This window comes from Somniosus microcephalus, chromosome 19 (assembly GCF_052327205.1).
Source record: "Somniosus microcephalus isolate GS21.2 chromosome 19, FLI_Smic_1.0, whole genome shotgun sequence".
Classification (NCBI taxonomy): Eukaryota; Metazoa; Chordata; class Chondrichthyes; order Squaliformes; family Somniosidae; genus Somniosus; species Somniosus microcephalus.
Genome location: NC_141005.1, coordinates 38,370,050 through 38,377,990, shown reverse-complemented (window position 1 = coordinate 38,377,990; position 7,941 = coordinate 38,370,050).

The following is a 7,941-nucleotide window of genomic DNA, read 5'->3' as shown; positions in this document are numbered from 1 at the left end:
GGGGAGAGAGAAAAGGAGGAGGAGAGAATGGGAGCATGTTTATCGTAATGTTTGCTTCCTACGATTTGTGCTTCTGCCAGCTTTTGTCTGAAGTCCTCCTGGTCCTGGGGAGATTTATTTTTGCTGGTAGTGTAGTCTTAAACTTCCTCCCATTCAGCAATTCTGCTGGTGATTTCATGTCTGCTTTCAGTGGTGTTGATCTGAGTGATAGGAGGGCAAGGTCTTGGTCTTCCCCCATCTCACTACTTTTGATGAGAGTTCTCTTGACAGTCTGGATCTGTCTTTCGATGAACCCGTGTCACCTTGGGAAATGTGGGGAGGAGGTTACTATTTTGAACCCATACTTTTCTGCCAGAGCCCTGAATTCACTCGATGTGAACTGGGTTCCATTGTCACAGATTACCTTTGCCGGGATTCCTTGTTCAGCAAACAAGCTCTTTGCAATCCTGGTGGTAGTTGTGGCTCTCAAGTCTTTCATCCTTCTCACAAAACGAAACTTGGAATAGTAATCTGCCACTATGAGATACCATTCTTGATTGCACATGAAGAGATCTGCCCCAACAGTGTGCCATGGTCTTGACGGTATTTCACTAGGTATCATCTCCTCTTTCTGTTGTGTATTTCTGGCATATACCACATGCAGAGTCCATCTGTTCGATATTTTTGTACATGCCTATCCAGTATACAGCTGATCTGGCTCTCAGTTTGCATTTCTCCATTCCCATGTGGCCTTCATGTATGAGATGGAGAAGTTGTGTCTGCATCGTCTTTGGCACGATGATCCTCGATCCAGCAAGGAGAATACCGTCTTCTCCTGCAATATCGTCTTTAATCGTCCAGTATTGACGAATTGTCGCATGTACCTGCTGGATTCTCTCCGGCCACCCCTGTATTACTTGTTGTGTGAGTAGTTGCAACTCCTCATCTTTGCCAGTCTCATCTCTGATTTGACTGAGCTTTGTAGGGGTAACATTCACTAGGTGGTGGATTTTTACTGTTAGGCCCTCCACCTCGTGTTTCTCATTTGGTGATAATCGAGACAACGCGTCTGCTTGCACCATTTCCTTTCCTGGCTTATATTTAAGCATGAAGTCATAGCTTTGGATCCTTAGACGTAGTCTTTGCAGTCTTGCAGGTGCTTTGCACAGATTCTTCTTATAGATCTGTTCTAGTGGACGATGGTCACTCTCTATTGTAAATCGCCTGCCATATAGGTATGTATGGAATTTCTTGCATCCGTACACTACTGCTAATAGTTCTCTTTCTATGTTGGCGTATCTCGTCTCAGCTGACGTCAAGGCCTTTGATGCGAAAGCTATCGGCTTTCCTTCCTGCACCAGAGCTGCCCCTAGTCCTCTGGTAGAAGCGTCTACTTGCAGAGTGACTGGTTTTCTTCTGTCATAATATGACAGGCTTGTTTCTTTGCACAACAGTTCTTTAAGTTGTTTGAAATTCCTTTCATGTGATTCAGACCACTGGTATTCGGCGTCTTCTTTCAATAGTTCTCTGAGATTTGTTGTATGTTCCGACATGTGTGGGATGAAAGAACTCATGTATTGGACCAAGCCGAGGTAACTCCTCAGCTCTTTCTTGTCTTTGGGTGGTTTCATTTCAGTAATCACCGCAATCTTCTCTGGATTTGGCTTGATTCCCTCTGGTGTATAAATCATACCAAAGAATTGGCACTCCTTGACTTTAACTATGCACTTATTTGCATTTAACTTGATGCCAGCCTTCCTGGTACTCTCCATGGCCTCATGTAGGTGCATGTCATGGTCTCTTTCATCTGCTCCATAGATCTGAATATCATCAGCTATTCCTATAGCTCCTTCACAGCCTCTGTATGTCTCATCTATTTTCTGTTGAAAGATATCTTGACTGACCTTTAGTCCGAATGGTAGCCGCAGGAATTTGTAACGCCCAAATGGTGTGTTGAATGTTGTCAGTGTTGTTGATTCCTCATCCAACTTCACGTTCCAATATCCATTTCTGGCATCTAGTTTAGAGAAAACCTTGGCTCCTGCCAGTGATGGCATAATCTCCTCTAGCGTTGGGGTGGGATAGTGGTCCCTCTTTATCGCCTGGTTTAGATCTTTGGGGTCCAAACATATTCTGAGACGCCCGTTTGGCTTTTCTCATACCACAATTGAGTTTACGATCACTCCCTTTTCTTCCATCTCCTTTAGCTCTCTTTCAAGCTTTGTCTTCAGCTCGATGGGTACTTTTCGTGGAGCATGGATAACGGGCTTTACCTCTGGATCAATGGTGATGTGGTATTGGAAATCTCCGAAACATCCCACTGTATCATCGAATCATTCCGGATACATGTCTATCAAGTCTTTTTTACTCTTGATTTGTGGGCGGTTCTCCAGTGGGGTGTTGCTGTCTATCTTCAGTGGCGTTTCCATCAGCTCGTGATGCACTGAGATCAATCTCAACTTCTCGCAGCTGTTTAATCCCAGGATCGCTGCCCCCTCAGTGTCGGTGACATAGAACATGCAGTTGATGTTCTTTTATGTGTCCCTTTGATAAAGGTTATTCCGAGTTGTTTAACCTCACTCCCCCCGTATGCTGTCAGCGTGACATTACTTGCCTTTAAACAATCATTTTTCGGGTAGCCATCTTCTCTCAGGTTTTCGGGAAAGATCTGCTGGTACAGTCTCAATGGGAGAATGTTGCTCTGAGCCCCTGAGTCCAGCTTCAACTTTAAGTTGACGGTTTTGGGCCGACCTTTGATTTTTTTTTGATTTGGATGATGGTGTGCAATTCTCTCCTCGGAGTATTTTCCGCTCTGGACATCTCGTGAAGCTGTATCTTTATGGTTTCGATGTTTAGTGCATTGTCATGATCATCATCATCATCCTGCTCATCCATGGCATGGATATTGTGTTTCTTTCTCTGGTTCTGCTGTCTGCCTTTGTTTTTGATGTATGTTCCTCCTTTCTTCGTTCTACACCTCTTTTCCCAGTGGTTTAGTTTGCCACATGCATTGCAGCTTGTTCCATATGCTGGACATTTCCTCTTGTCTGTGTAATCGTGCGGTCTTCCACAATTTCTGCACATGTTTCCCCCATTGTCATGTGCATGTCTTTGTGTGTTGTACTTTTCTCTCACTGCATCCACTCTGTTGTCCGTCTCAGAAGCCGTCCGCATGTCAACCGTTTGAGAAATCAGCGTTTTCATTTGCTGCTTCATGAGCTCTCGCAGTATCTACAGCCTCTGTTATTCTGAGCTTTTCTTTTCCTATCAGGGCTTTTTGTACCTCTACATGCGCTGATCCCCATATTAGCTGGTCCACAAGCCTTTCTTCCATTTCCTTAAATTTACACTTGCTGGCTTCATTTCTCAGCCTTGTCAGGAAATCGTCAGCTGTTTCACCAGGTTCCTATCTTAGACTCTGTAATTTGTATCTGTGTATACGGTGATCGGATTTAGGCTCTAGATGGTTGCTGAATTTATCAAAAATTGTCGCAGGGTTTTCCTTTTCCTCTTCAGTCAAACTCCAGCTATTATACAAATCTAGACCTTTTTCTCCTGTCCACAACAGAATGTAACTAACCTTTTCCTCATTGGTAGCGCCCTTCAGGAAGCTTTTGCATGTAAGCTCACATTTCTGTTTGAACTTGCGGAATGCTTCTACTATATCGTCGGCTTCCCAGTTCATGAGGGGTTGCATTTGCACAGTCGTCATTTTAGTTTCCCGTACGATTCACTCTCAAATCACCGCAGACATCGGCACTCACAATCAGCTCATAAAATCACTTTTCGTCTTATTCGTAGTTCGTATAGCACAATTTTTTACTCACTTATACCGCTGCCACCATGTTGTGTCTCCTTGTGTTCTTATACTATAAATAATACAGGCACTTTTAGCTCATTTTAGTTACTGCTTTTACAAGCTGTATTCTTGCCTTGTTTCTGTGCTGCCGCATGGTGCGGAGTTGATACAAGATGTCCGACGCTGCACTGTGCAATGCCCGTGCACAGTGTGCCACATAGCAATATAACTACACCATACCAAAGTAGTTCCATACCAAAGTAGTTCCTTTTAACGATGTGATGCTATAACAATGTAACAGACTGTGACCCCTGGTTCTGGACTCCCCCGCCATCGGGAATATCCTTCCTGCATCTAGTCTGTCTAGTCCTGTTAGAATTTTATAAGTTTCAATGAGATCCCCTCTCATTCTTCTAAACTCTAGTGAATGTAAGCCTAATCGACCCAATCTCTCCTCATACGTCATTCTTGCCATCCCAGTTATCAGCCTGGTGAATCTTCGCTGCACTCTCTCCATGGCAAGAACATCCTTCCTCAGATAAGGCGACCAAAACTGCACACAATACTCAAGGTGTCGTCTCATCAAGGCCCTGTACAACTGCAGCAAGACATCCTTGCTCCTGTACTCAAATCCAAAAGGCCAACATACCATTTGCCTTCTTAACCGCCTGCTGCACCTGCATGCTTACCTTCAGCGACTGGTGCACAAGGACACCAAGGTCTCGTTGCACTTCCCCTTTTCCCAATCTATTGCCGTTCAGATAATAATCTGTCTTCCTGTTTTTGCCACCGAAGTTGATAACCTCGCATTTATCCACATTGGGCAGATGCATGGCAAATGCAGTATAATCACCCAACCTGTCCAAATCGTACTGGAGTTTCTCTGCATCCTCCTCACAGCACACATGCCCACCCAGCTTTGTGTCGTCTGCAAACTTGGAGATATTACATCTAGTTCCCTTGTCTAGATCATTTATATATATTGTGAATAGCTAGGGTCCTAGCACCGATCCCTACGGTACCCCACTAGTCACTGCCTGCCACTGCAAAATACTGCGGATGCTGGAAATCTGAAATAATAACAGAAAATGCTGGAAATACTTAGCAGGTCAGGCAGCATCTGTGGAGAGAGAAATAGAGTTAATGCTTCAAGTCAATGACCTTTCACCAGAATTGGAAAAAATTAGAGATGTAACACATTTTAAGCAAGTACAGAGGCAGGGAAAAGGGGGGAGGGGAAGAAAGAACAAAAGGAAAGGCCTGTCATAAGAACATAGGAAATAAGAGCAGGAGTAGGTCATACAGCCCCTCGAGCCTGCTCCGCCATTCAATAAGATCATGGCTGATCATCGACCTCAACTCACTTTCCCGCCCAATCTCCATATCCCATGATTCCCCTGCGCACTGCGCCTCCACTACCGAGTTCAGAGAATGCACAGTGCTTACACTATTGATTTCAGAGAATGGAAGGCAGGAGAGCTTAAATGACAAAAGGAATGATGGTGCTTGGCAAAAGGGGATGGTAATGGGACAAGTAAAGAAACAAAATATGGGTCTAGAAGAGGTGTAAATGGCAATCGCAGAATCATTACCAACAGCTACTGTCTGGAAAAAATGGGAGCGGTGGTGATGGTCTGAAATTGTTGAACTCAATGTTGAGTCCGGAAGGCTGTAAAGTGCCTAATCGAAAGATGAGGTGCTGTTCCTCGAGCTTACGTTGAGCTTCATTAAAACAGTGTAGGAGGCCGAGGTCAGAGTGGGAGTGGGGCGGAGAATTAAAATGACAGTCGATCGGAAGCTCAGGGTCATGCTTACGGACTGAACGAAGGTGTTCCACAAAGCGATCACCCAATCTACGTTTGGTCCCCTCAATGTAGAGGAGACCGCATCATGAGCAGCGAATACAGTACACTAAATTGAAAGAGGTACAAGTAAATCATTGTTTCACCTAGACGGAGTGTTTGGGGCCCTAGATGGTGGGATGATGCCGTGGGAAGGGAAGGGGATGTTGGGGGTGATTGAAGAGTGGACCAGGGTGTCACCGAGGGAACAGTCCCTTCAGAATGCTGAAAAGGGAGGGGAAGATGTGTCTGGTGGTGGCATCACACTGGAGGTGGCAGAAATGGCGGAGGATGAGCTGTTGAATGTGGAGACTTGTGGGGTGGAAGGTGAGAACAAGGGGAACCCTATCATGGACCTGGGAGGGAGGGGAAGGGGTGAGAGCAGAAGTGTGGGGAATGGAACGGACACGGTCGAGGGCCCCGTCAACCATGGTGGAGGGAAATTCTTAGTTGAGGAAAAAGGAAGACATATCGGAAGCACTGGTATGGAAGGTGGCATTGTCAGAACAGATGCAATGGAGATGGAGAAACTGGGAGAATGGAATTGAGTCCTTACAGGAAGCAGGGTGGGCGGAAGTGTAGTCAAGGTAGCTGTGGGAGTCGGTGGGCTTATATAGTATAATATTGGTTGACAGCCTATCCCCAGAAATGGAGATAGGGAAGACGAGAAAGGGAAAGAAAGAGTTGGTGATGGACCATGTGAAGGCGAGGGAAGGGTGGAAATTGGAAGTAAAGTTGATGAAGTTTTCCAGTTCCAGGCGAGAGCAGGAAATGGCGCTGTTAACTCCAGTAGTGCATTCCACAGCCTCACAAACTGGGTTGTCTCATACAATAAAACATTTAACATATTTTCCTGCTTATTGATTGATGTAGTGTAAAATGTGTTCTGGAACAAATATAAAAATGGTCAAAGACCAAAAATTAATTAGAAAAATATGTGATGTAAGCCCCCAAAGTGTGGACTAAGTGATATACAAAGTCGACAACACTGGCTTGTTATAAGAAAGACAGACCCAATAATTGAAGTAAAAACGGTTTATGCAGGCCTGGGGAGCTGTGGCTCTTGCATCCCAACACAAGGCTCCGACTCCACCGAATCTCTTGAGGTTCACACAGTTATACAAAAATTAAGGCCCTGCCCTAAAGGCGGGGATAAGCTTATTAGCATATACAGAATTATAGTTAAATTGTAATTATAAAACCGTGACATTCCATTCTTCCAGTCGCTTACAAATCTCACATTTCGTTATCAGTTGGTCTTGTTACTTTCTCATGACCCGGGCCTCAACTTTATTACTTTACGATCGCCCATTTGCTGTTGTCAGATGGCTTGGTCTTTTTAAGTATTTCGCTAAGATAGTAGATCTTTCCAAAGCGGGCAATCCGCAGACTTTCTGTCTCTCTCTCTTAAATTATTTCTACAGAGCAAAAACACTTTAGTTAGTTAAAAGAATAGAACCCTGTTGAGCTTCACACTTAACAAACCCTTAAGTGCAAAGGTGTCGACTCGCGTGGCCGAACCCATATATCTCTCCCTCTTTCTAAGGGGTTGTTTTGACAGTTTTAATCTCTCAGCAGTTAACCCGTAGTCCTGTTTAAACCTTATCTGGGTTTATACAACTTTTACAGACTTCTATTGTTCAACTCAGAGCACGAATTAACCTATTCCCTCCATTTTGTATATTGGTGTTACAGATGAATCCTGGTTTGTTTTACCTTATTAAATCCAATTTTTAATATCTTACTTCAGTCCCCCCTTTTGACCTTTGGACAATTGCTCCAAACAGGTCAACATGTATTTCCACTTCCTGGTGTCTGCCAGAGCGTGCACTCCCTGGCCTTCTACCAGTTTAGGTTATACATGTATATATATCTTATCAATTTGGAGGCCGACTTCCCCCTCTGTGGTATGGTGGTCTTTCCTTTAGGGTGGGCTTTCCTTTATGCACTCCGTCCGGTGTAACCATTCCTGGGGCCCCTTAGACCCTGCACTAATGGTTGAGGCTTTTCTGCTCAAGCCTGTCCCTCATTCCCACGTGGGGTGTGTGACGTGCCAATTCGAGACTGTCATCACACACCAGTCCTCATTCACCACCCTCCTTCTGCCACCCTCCTTCTGCCACCTCCATCTTACGGTTGGCCGGCCCGGTCATTATTTACCATGCCCAATTAATCCCATATAATTTCAGGGCTTCCCATCGCGTCTTACACCATTTGCCTTGGAGAGGCGGGGGAGTTGTCCATTCTTAACATCGCTACCTGCCCCTCCTCAGGCTCTACTTATTTCACCGCACCAATTTCGGCCTTACTCATTCTGGCACA